Here is a 17,314-nt window from a genome sequence, read left to right as displayed (position 1 = left end):
GATGGATCACTTGACTACCTGTTCTGTTCATTCCCTCTGGGGCACCTGGCACTGGCCACTGTGAGAAGACAGGATACTGGGCTAGATGGACCTTTGGTCTGACCCAGTAAGGCCATTCTTATGTTCTTATATTCTTCAATACATAGTGTGCCCTTAATTTTCACTGTTGAATTGGCAGTAAAACTGTAGCTAGTGAACTTCCTTGAATAGTTCAGGTTGGCAAAAGATATTTCCAAGTTGTGGAAGCCAGTAGCTTTTTATTTAACCAGGTCCAAATTACATTAGAATTCTAAATGTATGGAATCTTATGCACCAAGAGATGACTGGCCAGGAGCTAACATTTATAAACCCAGAAAGTACATTAATTTGTATCTTTGCTTCTTGTACCAAACAATCCTTTCTAATAAAATATGTATAGTAAAAGACCAAATTCTGCAGCAAAGTTAATTTACTGATATCCAGTTAATACCCTTAATTCTCATCCCACCCACAACTAAACACACTCACAACGATAGCTCATTTGAAAATACTCATTCTGGAGCAAAAAGACTGAATTGGGTGGTATCTGGTGAAAAATGCCAAATTCCATCACAGCACAGCCATTATAGCCACAGTGCTCTGAGTACCATGACTGGGGCAGTTCACATCTCTCAGAGCTGTTTCAGGCTCTTTGCCGTTGCAGGGAATAAATTCACATCCAGTCAACATTTTAGAGATTATTTTGAAACATAAAACTGGAAACTTAATTTTAAAAAATGAAAGTGGGTGCTCTGGATCACAATTCCAAAAATCTAACATGCTGTCAAACAAAACAAAACAAAAAACCCCACACCTTCTACTTAGTGGGGTATTGTGCTAGATTTAAGAAACTGAAAGATAAAAATCAAGGACTTTGTTAAAACTGGACAGGTAATTGAATACCTCTCCCACTTTTATCTGATCTGTGTTCTGTAACTTATGTATATAAACTATACATGGTTACCTTAATCCAGTATTTAGATACTGCATGGTGAAATACAAAAACACAGTAGAGAAAACTACAGAAACAAGTTAATCTCTTATTTGAGGGGAATCATGGTAATTCCACACTTCCAGTATTTACACTTATCTCCAAAACAGAGTACTGTTATTTAGTTGAACAGCAAGGAGGAGGCTGTATCCCATCCCTGTTATAGCGCTTCTGACTCCTCATCAGTAAAGGCATTCTAAAATGGTTACTGTCCATTTCTCATTTTTTACAAATGAAAGTGGGTGTCTCTCTATTTTTCCATAGAGTTGACCTCTTCCTGCATCTTATCAAGAAGCTAAAGTCAATACTGAGACTGACTTTACAGTTTCAGGATTGACTTTACAGAGTAACTAATTGACACACCAAAAGAAGACTGAGTTCTCCAGTTATCTGGTCCTCTCTTGAAACTAGTATTTTTTAAATTCAAATATCACTAACACCGTGATAAATGCAAGGACATGGGGGACACATGCAAAGTAAAAGGTTTCTATAGCTTTTCTCATCTTATTGTGAGTGGCTTTGTCACAAAAATATAATCAAATTACAGCTTACACTCTTTGGTTCCAGCTTCCTTTTCATTCTGCACTGCAAGCATGAGGCAGAAACACTGAGGTAAATTTTTGGGGATTTTATTGAGTACAACAGACTAAAAATATAATCAAGCTGTCGTTTCCCCCTTCTAACCATAAATGTTGGGACTTGACGCCTGGGAATGTAGATTTATTACCTTCCAAGTTGACTCTGATTATTATTTTTTTCCTTCGGCAAACTACAAGGTGGGGCATAACTGTGCTTGGACCACATTCAAAGTGTTTAAGTTGAGTGCTCACTTCTTAAGGAAATAGGCACTTCATACCTTCTTTTCTGGCAAGTATGTTGCAACAGGAGTCTATATTCTTGACTTTTGTTTTTCCTTCAGTGGGAGTTTCTGTTGGTCAAGCTGGATGGTCATACAGAGTCAAGATGGAGGAGGGAAGTGATGGGCTTTTTAAATTCTGTTTGAAAATTCTACATTAGTTTTCCTAATCTAGCAGTTTATATTTCCTAAAACAATGGTCCTTCCTGTGTTTTATAACTTAGATATATAACCTCCTTCATGGTTAGCCTTGATTCTAAAGGAAGGTTCTGTGCTAGGTATTGAAACACTGACAACAATTCAACTTTATGGCCAACTATCAGGTGTGAATGAAGTATGGGATAATCCAAAAGATGTAAACATTGGACCTATTTATAAATTTATTTTTGAATATGTTAAAATGTAAATGTTAAAAGTAAGAGGTTGACACTTCTTCCACTCTATCGGGTTGCTTTTATTTAAAGTTAGAGGGCAAAGAATTTTCAGCTACTCTAATCTGAGCACCTACTGCACACTTATACCAGGGTAATATTTAACATGTTCCTATACAAAAAGCTCATCCAATGCTAGAGTGACATCTGCTGGTAGCATAGAAGTAATCTCTTGTCAAGAGGACATGTCTCATTCAGCTTTGGCTAGATCAGGGGTTCTTAAACTTGGGGTTGTGACCCTCTCCGGGGGTCATGAAGTTATTACGTGGTGGGGAGTCATGAACTGTCAGCCTCCACCACAAACCCCGCTTCACCTCCAGCATTTATAATAGTGTTAACTATTTTTAAAAGTATTTTAAATTTCTAAGTGGGGGTCTCACTCAGAGGCTTGCTGTGTGAAAGGGGTCACCAATACAAAAGTTTGAGAACCATTGGTCTAGATGGACTAGGTTTAAGGCTAGACATCACTGTGACCCAAAAAAGCTTATTCATCCCTCAATCTTGCTGAATTCAGTATTTTCCCTGTCTATCCTCAACCCATATTTAATGGCATTTTCAAACCCAACAAAAGTTTCAGTACTGAATTTGAAGGCTTAGCTCAAGTTGCTACTACAATCTATTTATCAAATACTAAAATTTCATAATCAAATTCTAACTTCATCTTTTCTCCTCTCCTCTCCTCTCCTCTCCCCACAAAAGCTTTGTGAAAAGAAACTACCATCACGCTACAATGCTACAATTTAGAGTTCAGCAGAGAAAAACATCCTCTTCTTTCTTCCCACTTCACTATTCAAGGCTAGTGAAACGTATCTATTGACTGAGCTTTACAGGTTGGATGTCCAAGCCATCAAGTGACACCGTTGGGGTTCATCAGAAAAAGGAAAACTGATTTCAAACCACCAAGACTTATTTTAAGGTGTTTTTTATTTGCTTTGTCATGGGGCCTATGTGGCATTTTATAGAGGTAGCAGCTACTCCACCACCCACTGTTGACAGATGTTGGGGTTGATCTGAGACCGCTTATTGAATATTTGCAGCTGTTCTGCATTATCTACAGGATGTTCTATCTACCACCCAGGGATGTGGAGAAAGGACTTGAACTTGGGTCTCCCACCATGTGTGTGTGTGTAGAGTGCGGGGGGCGGCTCCAGGCACCAGCCAAGCAAGCTGGTGCTTGGGGCGGCAGATTGTTCGAGGTGGCATTCCGCCCAATCCTAGGGTGGCACGGCCGCTTTTTATTTATTTATTTTTTGTTCCGTTCCGGCTGCCCTGTAGGGGGCGGCGGTGCGGAGGACGGGAGCGCCCTACAGCAAGCCCGCAGGGCAGCCCACGTCCTTCCCTCCCAGCTGACCAGAGTGGTGCGGAGCTTCCCGGCAGGCGGTGCAACAGTCGGGGCCGCATGGCAGCCCCCCGCTGAAGCCCTGGCTGCTCCCCTTCTCTCTCTCTCCCCCTCCCCCCCCGCTAGCCGGGGAACGTCTGCAGCGCAGGGAGTCCCCCTGCACCCTGGCTCCAGCCACACCGCAGGTTTTTTTTGCTTTGCTTTGCCGTTCTGGCTGCCCCGGGTTGTTTTTTTTTATATACTATACAGATTTCATGGGGGAGACCAGTGTTTCTCAAATTGGGGATCCTGACCCAACAGAGAGTTGCAGGGGGGTAGCATGGTTATTTTAGGGGGCTTGCAGTATTGCCACCCTTACTTCTGTGCTGCCTTCAGAGCTGGGTGGCCAGAGAGTGGAAAATGCTGACTGATGGCCCAGCTCTGCAGGTAGCAGCACAGGAATAATGGTGGCAATACCATACCCTGCCATCCTTACATCTGTGCTGGCGGCGGTTCCCAGCCAGCAGCCATTGTTCTCTGGCTGCCCAGCTCTGAAGGCAGCGCTGCTGACAGCAGCAGTGCAGAAAGTAAGGGTAGTGGTACTGCAACCCCCCATACAATAACCTTGTGAGCCTCCACAACTCTTTTTTGAGTCAAGACCCCTACAATTACAACATTGTGAAATTTCAGATTTAAATAGCTGAAATCATGAAATTTACAATTTTTAAAATCCTATGACTGTGAAATTGACCAAAATGTACCGTAAATTTGGTAGGGCCCTAAGCATGATTCAACAAACCCTATCTCAGCTCCATCCAAAGGAAGCATCACCTTCATACTGGCCTTACCAGCTTTAGAGGCGAAGGTGTGGCCCAAATCAGATACACACAACAGAGTTATGTGTTTCCATTTACTGGCACCTGCTCCAGCATCTCTGAAAATGTGAACAAGGGCAGAAAGTACATTTAAATAAGGCAGATTACGGTCTCCTCGCTTCCATAGTTCAGGAATGATAAACTCTTTGTCCTTGATGAAACACTGAAATATTTGTACTGGCAAGGAAAAGTGTCCAGGCCACTGCAGGTGCCTCCAATAAGGCCCTTGATTGTGGTGCTCTTTATGCTCATATCCATATTTCCTTTTCTTAGAACAAGAGTCACCTCTGCACCTCATCCTGATTTCCCTCACTCCCCCTGCACTATCTTGGTTGCTTCCTAATCATTCCCTATAAGCAACTTGAGGACTTAGGCTCAGCATTGCAGCACCTATTTTTTAGGGACCCTGCCACTCAGTGGAATTCACACCCATGAATTAGGCTTCCAGGTTCCCTTTATGGTGCAAGGGGAGGATTAAGTACCTATGGCTATGTCTACACTACAAGTTCTACAGCAGCACAGCTGCAGCTATGCCACTGTAGTGTGGAGACTGCCTGCATTGATGGAAGGGGCTTTTCCACTGATGTAGTTAATCCACCTCTCTGAAAGGCAGTAGCTAGGTGGGCAGAAGAATTCTTCCAGGTGCATCTATACTAGGGATTAGGTCAACCTAAATACAGCGCGAGAGTGCTAGGTCAATCTAATTTTTAGGTGTAGATCACATCTAAGAATGGGATTCACAGAAGCCAGCAACCTAAGCAGGGAGCTGCCTAAACTATCCAGTAGCAAATGCTAAGGAGAGGGGTGGGCCTTAAGCCCAAGTAAATGCACTAGCCCCACTAGGCTATTGACTAATTTTTTCTCTCTCTGGCCCATAGGTGGTGATAGTAAGGTGAGGGCCACTGGAAAAGAGGCTTGTAGTGGACTGAGTCTGCTGGAATGTCTAGCTAGTTTAGGTGTACACAATACAAACACTTTCCTCTATAGTTTTGTCCTCCTTGGCTTTATGCAGATGGGAGAGAAATTTAGCTCTAAGGGTTCCTTGTTTATTTTTACTACTTAAACACATCCCCTTCCCATTTCCCCACTTGCACCCTTTTCTTCACTTGTCTCTTTTGAAAGATGAAGTCTTATTAAGCATGGGTAAACCTGTTGGTAAAAGAAAAGGTGGCAGCAGATCACCCCTCAGCTCTTTACTCACTCAAATCCTAACCTCTCTGCCTCAAGACCTTTTGGTAGACCATTTCCCTCTGAGGTAACTCACTCAAACCCTCAGCTGATAGCCAATGCGTTCCATTGGGTTTGTTTACTCCTTGAGGTATGCATGTACATTACAGTCACATGTAGGGAACATGGCCAATGTCACACACTGTTGTTGTTGCCACCATTATGAACTGACTAATTTTAAAAATAATTAAGATGACCTTGAGTCTCTCTTGCTTTTTTGGCAGATGCCTTGATATCAGTGTTCGTACTATAGCTGCACACATGTGACATGTTCCTCTACAGAAGAAAAGAAGGCCAGCCTGACTCCTACCAGCACGTCACATTTTAAGCCCACACCTGCCATGTCCTTCCTCTGCAGGGAACACTTGGATGTGGACTAAGAGTTATCTGGGATTGCTGATAACATACAAGAAAAAAAATCACTAATGCATAAGCTGCACTAATGACTCAGTATACAGGGAATACTGCAGAAACAATGGAAAGGAAATATGGTCCAGTGTTTAGGGACCACTATCTTGGGTGACCTAGATTTAATTCACTGCTCTGCAACAGTTGTCCTGTGTGAGCTTGGTCAAATCACTTAGTGGCTCTCTGCCTCAGTTCTCCATCTGTAAAATGGGTATAACCGCACTTCCCTACCTGACAAGGGTGTTGTGAAGCTAAATGCATTAAAGATTGTGAGGTGCACAGATTAAAAAAAAAAATCGAGTAAATAAGAATACTATCACCAATGGAAAAACTGTTACTGTATCAAAATGTTATGAATGGCTAGCAGTAATTGCCAATGATTAGTGCAGAAGCTACAGGAAGAGACTTTGAGCCCCCTCTCATGCATGAGACAAGGTATTACATCATATGTGTGAGTATAATGGAGACAGAAACAGATAAAATGAAGCTCCATGAGATTATAATTGCTAGTCTCAATTTGGCTGTATACTTCATGGGAGCTAACATGCTGTGTGCTAACCAAACACCCGTCTGGAACTGCTGTATAATTTTGTCTTGCAGGGGGCTGGCAATATTGGCCTTATCTTGCAAAGAGATTTGCACATGTAGCTTTGCAGCATCCCATTGAGGTCCACAGGAATAAGGGCCCTTGTGGCCAGGCCTTTATGGAGGCCCTAGATTGTAAATTAACTATATCAATAAGGTTTAGCATTAAGACGCTCGGATACCATGGTGAGGCATGTGATATTTAAAAAAAAAAAACAGTTGGGGCTAGATTCACAATGCATAGGCGTGGCAATGCTCAGTATCATCATGCCTAACGTTTAGGCTCCTGGAAAGTCATTGGGATTCACAGAGGCTGAGTTAGGCTTGCTATACAATGAATGGAGGAAGTTGGATACCTCAGAATGGGCTTCACAAAAGCCAGGATGCTAGGTGACACCTTGCATAAGCTAGCCAATGGGAGATGCCAAGCTGAAGAGTATTGGCTAAGCCTCACCCTTGCCTCAGTGATAGGTGCCTAAGTCCAGGCTGCTGGGAGGTGCCTCCTGCTACTTTGGAGTCCCAGCTGCAAACCCTCTCCTGGCAGTAGGCACTTATGTTGTTTTATAACAAGAAGCCAGTGGGGCAGGGTGTTGAAACTGTTCCACTAAATAATGTCACTAAATAATGTCACATTATGCCACAGTGAGAAAAACCTGAGCATGAGAATGACTTGGTTGGGGGGAAGACCATAAGCCAGGGCCCCTGCACCCGTTACTTTAAAAAATTATTTATCCAAAGTGGAACAGCTGTAACAGGAGACTGAGGGAGCCCCACAACAGAGAGAGCTGGCGGATTACAGTTCAAATCCCTTCCCTTCTCCCCCTCGCACCTCAGGTGGAGGGGTATTTGAATTGCAGTGCAGGGTCTCCCACAGCCCAAGTGAGTACACGAACCCCTGGTCCTCCTCCTCCTCCTCCTCTGGCATTCTATGTAAACTCACCTAGAAGGGCCCGATCCAGTTAGCGAGGGCTGAGGCCACTTACAATATCAGGCCCTGCTGGTGAGTTAGATGGAGCAATGCCTATATTTCCCTGGTTCTTGCAGTGCTCTGGGGCTTAGGTGCCTGGATGCCAGCTGTGCTGCTGCAGAGTGCATGTTCAGAGGCAGAAATATTTGTGGCTAGGGAACTTTTTATGGAAAAAAAATAGGCACTGAGAGAGTTTAGGCATCTACAGTATTCAGGAACAGCTGATTCTGGGATACAGGTGCCTAAAGTGGCAGTTAGGCATCTAAGGCCTAGCTTCACTAAAGGACTTAGGTAAGATGTATTGAGCTTCCTTGCCCTCCAATTACAGTCCTATATACTAGTTTCTCCCATTTCCTTAACGTTATCTTTTTCAATCTCCTATATTTTAACGTGTTCTTTTTTACCTTTGTTCTCTTTAGTTTAACTTTTGTATAATGTATGTGCACATGCATGGGAACAAAAAACGGTTACTAACCTTCATAACTATTGTTCTTTGAGATGTGATGCTCATGTCCATTACATGTTAGGTGTGCGCGCACCACGGCACTGTTGCTGGAGATTTTCCCCACAGTGGTAGCCGTAGAGTCGGCTCTAGTGCCCCCTGGAGCCCCATGCCCATGCACTGGTATAAGGGGCGCCACCAGCCCTGCGCCCTTCCAGTTCCTTCTTGCTGTCAACACCAATGGTGGGGTAGGAGGATAGGTCATGGAATGGACATGAGCAACACATCTCGAAGAACAACAGTTATGGAAGGTTAGTAATGTTTTTTTTCTTCTTTGAGTGCTTGCTCATATCCATTCCATGTTAGGTGACTCCCAAGCAGTGCCCTTGGAGGTGGGCTAGGAGTTCACAGATGTGCTGATTGCAACACAACTCTCCCACAACTGGCATCATCTTGAGCCTGTTGGGTGATGGCATAGTGGGACGTGAAGGTGTGAATCAACGACCACATTGCTGCCCCACAGATGTCCTGGATGGATATCTGCGCCAGGAACGCTGCTGAGGACACTTGCGCTTTTGTAGAATGGTCTTTCGTGATAGCTGGAGGTGGGACCTTCGCCTGTTCATAGCATGCCTGGATGCAGGCTGTGATCCAGGATGAGATCCTCTGGGATGACACTGGGAGTTCTTTCACTCTATCCGCTAGAGTGATGAAAAGCTGTGTCGACTTGTGGAAGGGCCTAGTCCTCTCAATACAGAAGGCCAGGACCCTTCTAACATCTAAAGAATGTGAACGCCTTTCCTCATCCATGCTGTGAGGCTTTGGAAAGAAGACAGGCAGAAAGATGTGTTGGTTAATATGAAATGGTGACATCACCTTTGGTAGGAAGGCTGGGTAGGGGCACAGCTGGACCTTATCTTTAAAGAACACAGTATAAGGAGGCTCCGAGGTCAGTGCTTGAAGTTCTGAAACTATCCTGGCTGAAGTAATTGCCACCCTGAAAGCAACCTTCCATGAGAGGAGCAGTAGAGAGCAATATGCCAAGGGCTTGAAGGGGGATCCCGTGAGCCTGGATAAAACTAGGTTTAAGTCCCACGGCAGATTGGGTCGTGAACCTGCAGATAAAGTCTTTCCAACCCTTTGATGAACCTACTTGTCATTTCATAGGCAAAGAGTGATCTGCCCTTGAGCAGAGGATGGAAGGCTGGGATGGCAACCAAGTGGACCTTGACCGATAACAGCACCAGACCTTGGTATGTCAGATGAAGTAAATATTCTAAGATGGACTGCAGGGAAACTTGAGCCAGGCCAAGGTTCTGGTCAGCTGCCCAGTAAGTGAAACGCTTCCCCTTAGCCAGGTAGGTAGCCCCACTTGAGGGTTTTCTGCTACTTAGCAAGACCTGTTGGACCTGCTCCAAACTGCCCCAGTCCTCAGGATTTAGACATGCAGCAGCCATGCTGTCAGGTGCAGGCAGACGAGGTTCGGATGAAGAAGTCATCCGTGATCCTGCAAGATCAGGTTTGGCTTGAGCGGGAGCGCCAACAGGGCTGCAAATGCAAGATACAGAAGCATGCCGAACCAGTGCTGACAAGGCCAAGCTGGAGCAATCATGATAACCTCTGCCCTGTCCCTCTTGATCTTCAGGAGGACCTTCTGAATCGGTGAATTGGAGGGAAAGTGTACAGCAGGTCGTCGGTCCATGACAGCAAGAAGGCGTTGGATAGGGAGCCTTTGTCTTGATCATGCCTAGAACAAAACTGAGGACATTTCCTGTTCTGTGTAATGGCAAACAGGTCCACCTGGGGAGTTTCCCACCTCTGGAAGGTGACACTGGCAACCTCTAGGTGGAGAGACCACCCATGGCAAGAGGAAAAGGACCTGCTGAAGTGATCCACCAGCACATTCCAATCCCCGAGGAAATGTGATTCTTCCAGGTGAATGGAATGCTTCACACAGAAGTCCCAGAGCCCAAGGGCTTCCTGGCAGAGGGACACAGAGCGAGCCCCTCTTTGCTTGTTGACATAGAAAATTGACTCCCTGTTGTCCATCAAGACCTACATGAACTTGCCTGAGAGTTGGGAAAGGAACACCTTGCAGGCCAAGTATATCGCCGTGAGTTCCTTTACATTTATATACAGGGATAGTTCTTCCTGTGACCAGAGACCTTGGGTCCTCAGGTTGCCGAGGTGGGCACCCCACCCCAGGTTCCATGCATCTGATACCAAAGTCACTGTGGGGTCACAAAGGGTACCCCAGCCAGCACCGAGTCTGGGTCTAACCACCACGTCAGGGATGCCAGAACCAGCGATGGGATGGTGAGAATCGAGTCCAAGTTGTGTCTGCTCAGGCAGTAGACCAACGTGAGCCACAACTGAAGTGGCCTGAGGTGCAGCTGCGCATACTGTACCACACAGGTAAATGCCACCATGTGACCTAGCAGCCATAGACACACATGGGCGGTTGTCAATAGGTGAGCTATGACCTAGGTGATTAGGTCCACCATAGCTCTGAACCTGGTCCTCGGGAAGAAGGCCTGGGCCTGAGAGGCATCAAGTACTACCCCTATAAATTCTAATCTTTGCACCAGGATCAACATCAATTTCTGCTCATTTATTAAGAGGCCCAGTGCCCAACAGGTGAGTCGTACTACACTGACGCTGTGCTGAACTTGAGTTCACGAGTGGCACTTGATCAGCTAATTGTCAAGGTACAGGTAAATCTATATGCCTCAGCGCCTGAGGTGGGCTGCGACTACTGCCATGCACTTTGTGAAAATTCACAGCGCCAACTACAGGCTGAAGGAAAGTGCTGTAAATTGACAGTGGTTCTGGCCCACCACAAACCTGAGGAATCTCCTGTGTCCATGGAAGATGAAGATGTGGAAATATGAGTCCTTTAAATCCAAGGCAGCATACCGGTCTCCTGGATCCAAGCAGGGGATTATGGAGGCCAGGGAGACCATGCGGAACCTCAACGTTTTGAGATACTTGTTGAGGTGATGCAGGTCTAGGAGGGGTCGTAGGTCCCCTTTTGCCTTGAGGATCAGGAAATAACAAGAGTAGAATCGCTTCCCTCTCTCTTCTGAGGGAACTACCTTCACAGCCCTCACCTGCAGGACGGTTTGCACCTCCTGGATGAGAAGTTGCTCGTGAGAAGGGTCCATGAAGAGGGATGGGAAAGGGGGATAAGGTGTAGGTATAGACAAAAATTGAAGCATGTACCCCTCTGCTATGGTACTGAGTACGTAACGGTCTGATGTGATTGATGACCATGCAGGGAGGTAGGGTGAAAGGCCATCTGAAACCAAAAAGGGGGATGGATCTGGGAGCCAGACTGGTAAGTCATCCCCGAGTGTGCTTTCAAAAGGCCTGCGTGTTTCCGCTCAGGAACTGACTTGTGCCCTGCTGAGATGTGGAAGAGGAAGGCTGGCCCTGATGGTGTTTATAACCTTTCTCTTTTCTTCTATAGGGCTTATATCTGGGGTGCCCTGAGGATCTGGGCAGCAGTTGCAGTCTAAAGTGTCTCCTTAAGGCCGATGGTGTGTAGAGGCCTAAGGATTGCAGCGTAGCCCTGGAGTCCATGAGGCCAAGCAGCTTGATGCCTGCATGTTCAAAGAACAGCGAGGCCCCCTCAAAGGGGAGATCTTGTACCAACTGCTGAACCTTATGGGAGAGTCCCGATAATTGGAGCCACAAACTACGTCTCATGGCGACCACCGACACCATTGTCGTGGCCACTGAGTATGCCGCATCCAAGGCGGCCTGGCATGAGATTCTGGCCACTGCTTTCCCTTCCACCATGATGGCCAGGAATTCCTGCTTTGACTCTTGACATAGGGAGTCCTTAAACTTAGCCATTGAGTTCCAGACATTAAAATGCCTGCTGGCGGGAGATACGAAGTTTTAGGCTGGCTGTTAAATAAACCTTCCTACCAAATAAACTGAGCCCTTTAGTATCCTTATTTTGTGGTGTGGTGCTTCCCTGTCCCTGCCTGTCCCACTTGTTAGCAGCAGAGACCACCAGCGACCCCAGGGGAGAGTGGGAATACATGTATTCAAACCCTTTCGCCGGAATATAGTACTTGGATGTTGGGGGCAGAGATGATGGGGTCTGCCATAGTGCCGTAACCAACTTCACCACCCCATCATATACTGGCAAGGCCATTCTGAAGGGGGCTGCTGCAGCCAAAATACTGAATATGCTGTCCGTGGGCTCCTTTAGCTCCTCCGTCTCCAAACCCAGGTTTGTAGCAACTCATTTAAGGAGCTCTTGGTGAAACCTGAAGTCTTCCAGCAGCAACAAATTAGGGGGACCTGTGACCATCTCATCTGGGGATGAAGAAGAGGCAGCCACTGCTACCAGAGGATCTGGTTCCTCCATTTCCATCGGGGCAGCCTCTACCGGAGGTGGCAATGGGGTCTTGGCACCGGTGTCGGAATCCGAGCCAGGATCCGGAACTGGTTTGGGTGAGGCTGCAGCCTGCCTCTCGGAGACTGCAGAAGATGAGGGCTGAGAATATGGCCCAGGTACCGGCGGGCATCCACACGGGTTTCGTATCGGCCACTGCCCCTGAGGCCATGCGCTCACCACTGGCCCGCCACTGAAATCTGGTGCGTAGGCTGGATGATAGTGCCTCCTCAGAGGAGGGATGGAGTCCAATGAAGACTTCCTGCCCGAAGGCCAAGACTATGATGGGAGGTCGGAGAGCAGTGCCTAGGATGAAAGATACATGTCGCGGCGACTGACGCTTTGGCACTGGAGACCAGTGCTGGAGCGCTGGAGATCGGTGCTGGGCAGCCGGGGACTGGCATTGGAGACCAGTTCTGGGTCAGGACCACTGTGGAGGGCCCATGGCAGGCTTCCCTCTGGAGGCTGGAGGGGGCCACCTTTGATGGCTCCGAGGGAACAGGCGGGTGGTCCCATGGGGTGAGTGGCACCGGAAGGGCCATGAGGACCCTTCCTGCCTGAAACACCTCCAGTGCGGAGGGGGCTCTCAAATGTAAAGTGTTCCAGCCACTCCCAGGAGTGGGTGGTGGCTCCCAAATCGGGCTCGGCACTGCGGATGGACATGTTGCCGCCCCGAATGCAGCTCTGGAGAGGACAAGTGGCCTGGCATGGGTCTTGCCTCGTCAGCCCCTCCCCTCTGGTCCCTCTTCAGCACCGGGGAGCACCCTTTCAGTGCACTGCTTCTTGTGCCGTTTTCTCAGCACTGGGAATGGAGAATGGTGCCGGGGAGGGGGGCAGGGGGAATGGTGCCAGAGGAGCACTGCACACCAGAGCCAACGTGCTCAGTGCCAAATCTGAGCAGCTCGGCTCTGAGTGCAGCTTCCATTATCAGGGCCTTCAAACCAATGTCCCCGTCCTTTTGGGTTCATGGCCTGAAGCCTAGCAGATTTTTATACCTGTCCTTGATGTGAGCTTCCCCAAATCTCTTTAGGCAGGTTGAATGAGGGTTGCTCACTGGCATGAGCTTATTGCAGGCAGCACATGGTTTGAATCCTGGGGACCGGAGCATGCCCTGTCCCTGGGACACGTCACCTGATGGGACCATTATCTAACTTCACTAACTATATCTAACACTAACTACTTACAAAAAACAGTCAAATTCAACCACTGGAGAAGGCTTGCAAACGCAAGAGAGAAAGTTGTTCCAGCAACTGTCATGGCATTAAGAAGGAACTGGTAGCGCGTGAGGCCGGCAGTGCCCCTTATATTGGCACATGGACGTGGGGCTCCAGGGCGAGCTAGAGCCAGCCCTATGGATACCACTGGGAGGGGAAATCTCCGGCAACAATGCACACAGTGTACACACACCTAACATGGAATGGATGTGAGCAAGCACGCGAAGCTAAAATACAATGCCCTATTTCAAACACTGGAGGCAGCCCTTGTGTCCTCAGTTTTTCACTCTATTTAATAATTCAGTTACATGTTCTGATTCATTTCACATTTTCAAAGAATTAGATGGTATTGTCTGGAATGTACACAACATTTTTCATATTCATCAAAATAATATGATGATTTAACATCTGCATTAATGTTAGACATGCTCCATTATAAAGGTTTGGTTTTGATCTTGAATGAGTGAGGGAACATGCAGCACTATACAGTATCCCAGGGGGGAAAATCACCTATTACACTCACACATATAATGTATGACCTCATTCCATGCATGTGAGGGTGTCAAAGGTCTTAATATTTCTTTCTGCAGCTATAGCACTAATCATTAATGTTGACTCATAGCCATCCATAACATTTTGATATATTAACAGCTTAACTTCCATTGCTAATGGGATTCTTATTTGATTTTCTAGATTTTAGTTAAGGTCTGGGACAGGGACTGTGTCATTTTTATGAATGGGGAAAGTGCCATGCAGACTTGTGGAGCTATATTTGTAACATCACCATCACATGTCAGGATGAAATGTTTTATTACCTTATTGAGCTCGTTATCAGTTTGATTCAAACCATCTGAAACATGAAATTCAATATTTGAGAAAGAATTCTGAATAGTTTTTTTTTTTTAATGCTCTGCATAATACAGAACCACAGGAGTGAAAGAACTACAGGATTAGGTCAGTCCAAGGGACAAATCCCCCTCCGCCCCCCGCAGGTCATCTTGAATAATATGGCTGGGTCTACACTACCCGCCTGAATCGGCGGGTAAAAATCGACCTCCCGGGGATTGATTTATCGCGTCCCGACAATCGATCCCCGAATCGACGCTCTTACTCCACCAGCGGAGGTGGGAGTAAGCGCCGTCGATGGGAAGCCGCAGAGGTCGATTTTGCCGCCGTCCTCACAGTGGGGTAAGTCGGCTGCGATACGTCGAATTCAGCTACGCTATTCACGTAGCTGAATTTGTGTATCTTAAATCGACTCCCCCCTGTAGTGTAGATGTAGCCTATGTGAGGGGGAGGGATCAGGATCTGAAGATGCTGCACAAGTGCTTGTGTTGAGTCTAGCTCAATGGGGTGTGGGGTGGTGGGAAATTGAGAGTGAGCCACTAGGTGAGCTCTGTCAGTTGTGTGTGTGTAGGGTGGGAGCACAAGTAGTACAGAAATTGCTTCAGCTCTGAGGCTGGAGCAACAGCTGCAGAGGGACACTATTCCTGCTCTCCAGCTTGAGGGGACTGTTCCCCTTGAAGGCACAGCTTGGCCTCACGAGCTTTTCACCCAGGGAAGGATTTGGGCCTAAGAACAAATTGCTCTTAAATAAGAAGATACATTAAATTGGTCTGGAGAGGCTTAGTTAGTGATGTGCACTGTCATGTAACTACCTTGTGTCACTCCACAGCAATCCCATGATAGAAATGAAGTACTCCAAAGGGAACCCTGGCCAATCCTCTTCAAACTGGGGGATTAAGAAAGATGTATGTAACAGGAGGCCATGAGGACAGGCAAAATGGAAGATCCTTGAGGGCTCCAATAGAAATGCAGAGGCTTCTTCTCCCTAGGAAACCTCATTATGATTTGTATTATAGTGGTGCCAAAAAAAAAAAAAAAATCAAGATTGGGACCCCAATGTACTAGGTGCTACACAAACACCCAATAAGAGACAAACAGCTTACAAGCCCCAAACAGCTTACAAGCCAATTAGACATAGAATGAGAGAGATAATTATTATCATCTCCATTTTAAAGCTGAGTCACAGATTAGCTGACTTGCCCACAGTCACACACAAAGCCTGTGGCAGAGCTATATACTGAACCCAGATATCCAGAGTTCTAGCCCAAAACCTTAACCACAAGACCAACTTTATTTGGCCCTATGTGGACATAAGTGGCCACCCCTAAAAGTCATTCTTTAGGTCAATGACACTATCATTGGGATCCCTTAGTCACAAAAACCGGGCCAGTCCTGAGAGTTGTGTTTCCTCTACTACACAACAGCCCTAGAGTCAATTCCCAGATCTGGTCTCCGTCTCTTGCTTTTTGAGCCAGGAGAAGCACCAAAATAGTGCTGAAATTCTAGGTGGGAACAAATGCCTTAAATCTCCATAAAAAAGTATGAGTCCTACTTAAGTAGAGCATTTAAGATGAAGAAGTAAGACTTTTCTTACTTACAGAAACTATCAATAGACTAATTTTAATGTAGGCATTGTTTTATGAGGCATAGCAAAATAACAATGTTTCAGTGGAAACGTATATTACACTCTTCACCATGATGTCTAAGTATTTAGTTCCCTAGCTGGGGAGTTCGTTATCTAAATTCCTGCAACTCTCCCCTCCCCACCACGACCACACACACGGGGGGGGGGGGGTAGGGAGAGAGGGACCCTAATCTGTTCCCTTAGAAGTCAATGCAAGTTTTGCCACTGACTTTAGTGGGAGCAAGCCTGAACCTCTATTAGATAATGGAAACTATTCACTACATAGTAAATCCTTGCAACATGAATCAGATTCTTTTAAAGACCTTGAGTTTGTTGACACTTGGCAAAGACTTCACTCTGTTGATAGAGATTATTCACAGTTCTGCCTTGCCCATATTTCACACTCAAGAATACAGATAATCTTTTTGGATAAAATAAAGTTAATAATAATGTCCCTGATGCTTTGACCTCTTATCTACTATTATCTCATACTGGGCAAAGGTAACAATCTCTTTGTCTAGGAGACACTGAAAAGTTCCTAAAAGGTGGCAGCTTCATATATCTTTATTCTGATCCCTCTTTTTCTGAATTCTTTCATTCTGAAATATGGGTTGTTTTTTTACTCCTCCCGCCACATGTGACCTCCACTAACAATATAGGGCATGATCTCTCACTACACTTTTTGTTTAGTTAACTAATAAAATCAAGTACAAAGTTTCTTGCTAACTACTAGTTTAAAAACTCTTCACAAAAATTAATGTTTATTCCCAAACTATTAGGATTTCATGGATTTGACTCAGTTGCACTATCAATGTTAAATATACTTCTGCAATCCTCAGATGGTTCTGTCCTCCAAGTACACATTTGCAGCCGGAAAATGCCAGCAAAATTAAAGTTAATAAAATGCAGGCTCAGTTCACACCACTTGGACAATATCTAAGCTGTTAAATTGTCTGTTCACAGATCTCTGAACTGGACATTTTCAGTAAAATGCTGCTATTGCTCATGCCAGTGGCCTTCATTATTGTCAGCGCCCAGAGTTCAACAAACATAAGCCATGCCTCCCAAATTCACGTAACTGTCTTTAAAATCCATGAGATTTTT

Source organism: Trachemys scripta, chromosome 5 (genome assembly GCF_013100865.1).
Source record: "Trachemys scripta elegans isolate TJP31775 chromosome 5, CAS_Tse_1.0, whole genome shotgun sequence".
NCBI lineage: Eukaryota > Metazoa > Chordata > Testudines > Emydidae > Trachemys > Trachemys scripta.
Note: the sequence above shows the minus strand (reverse complement) of the source record.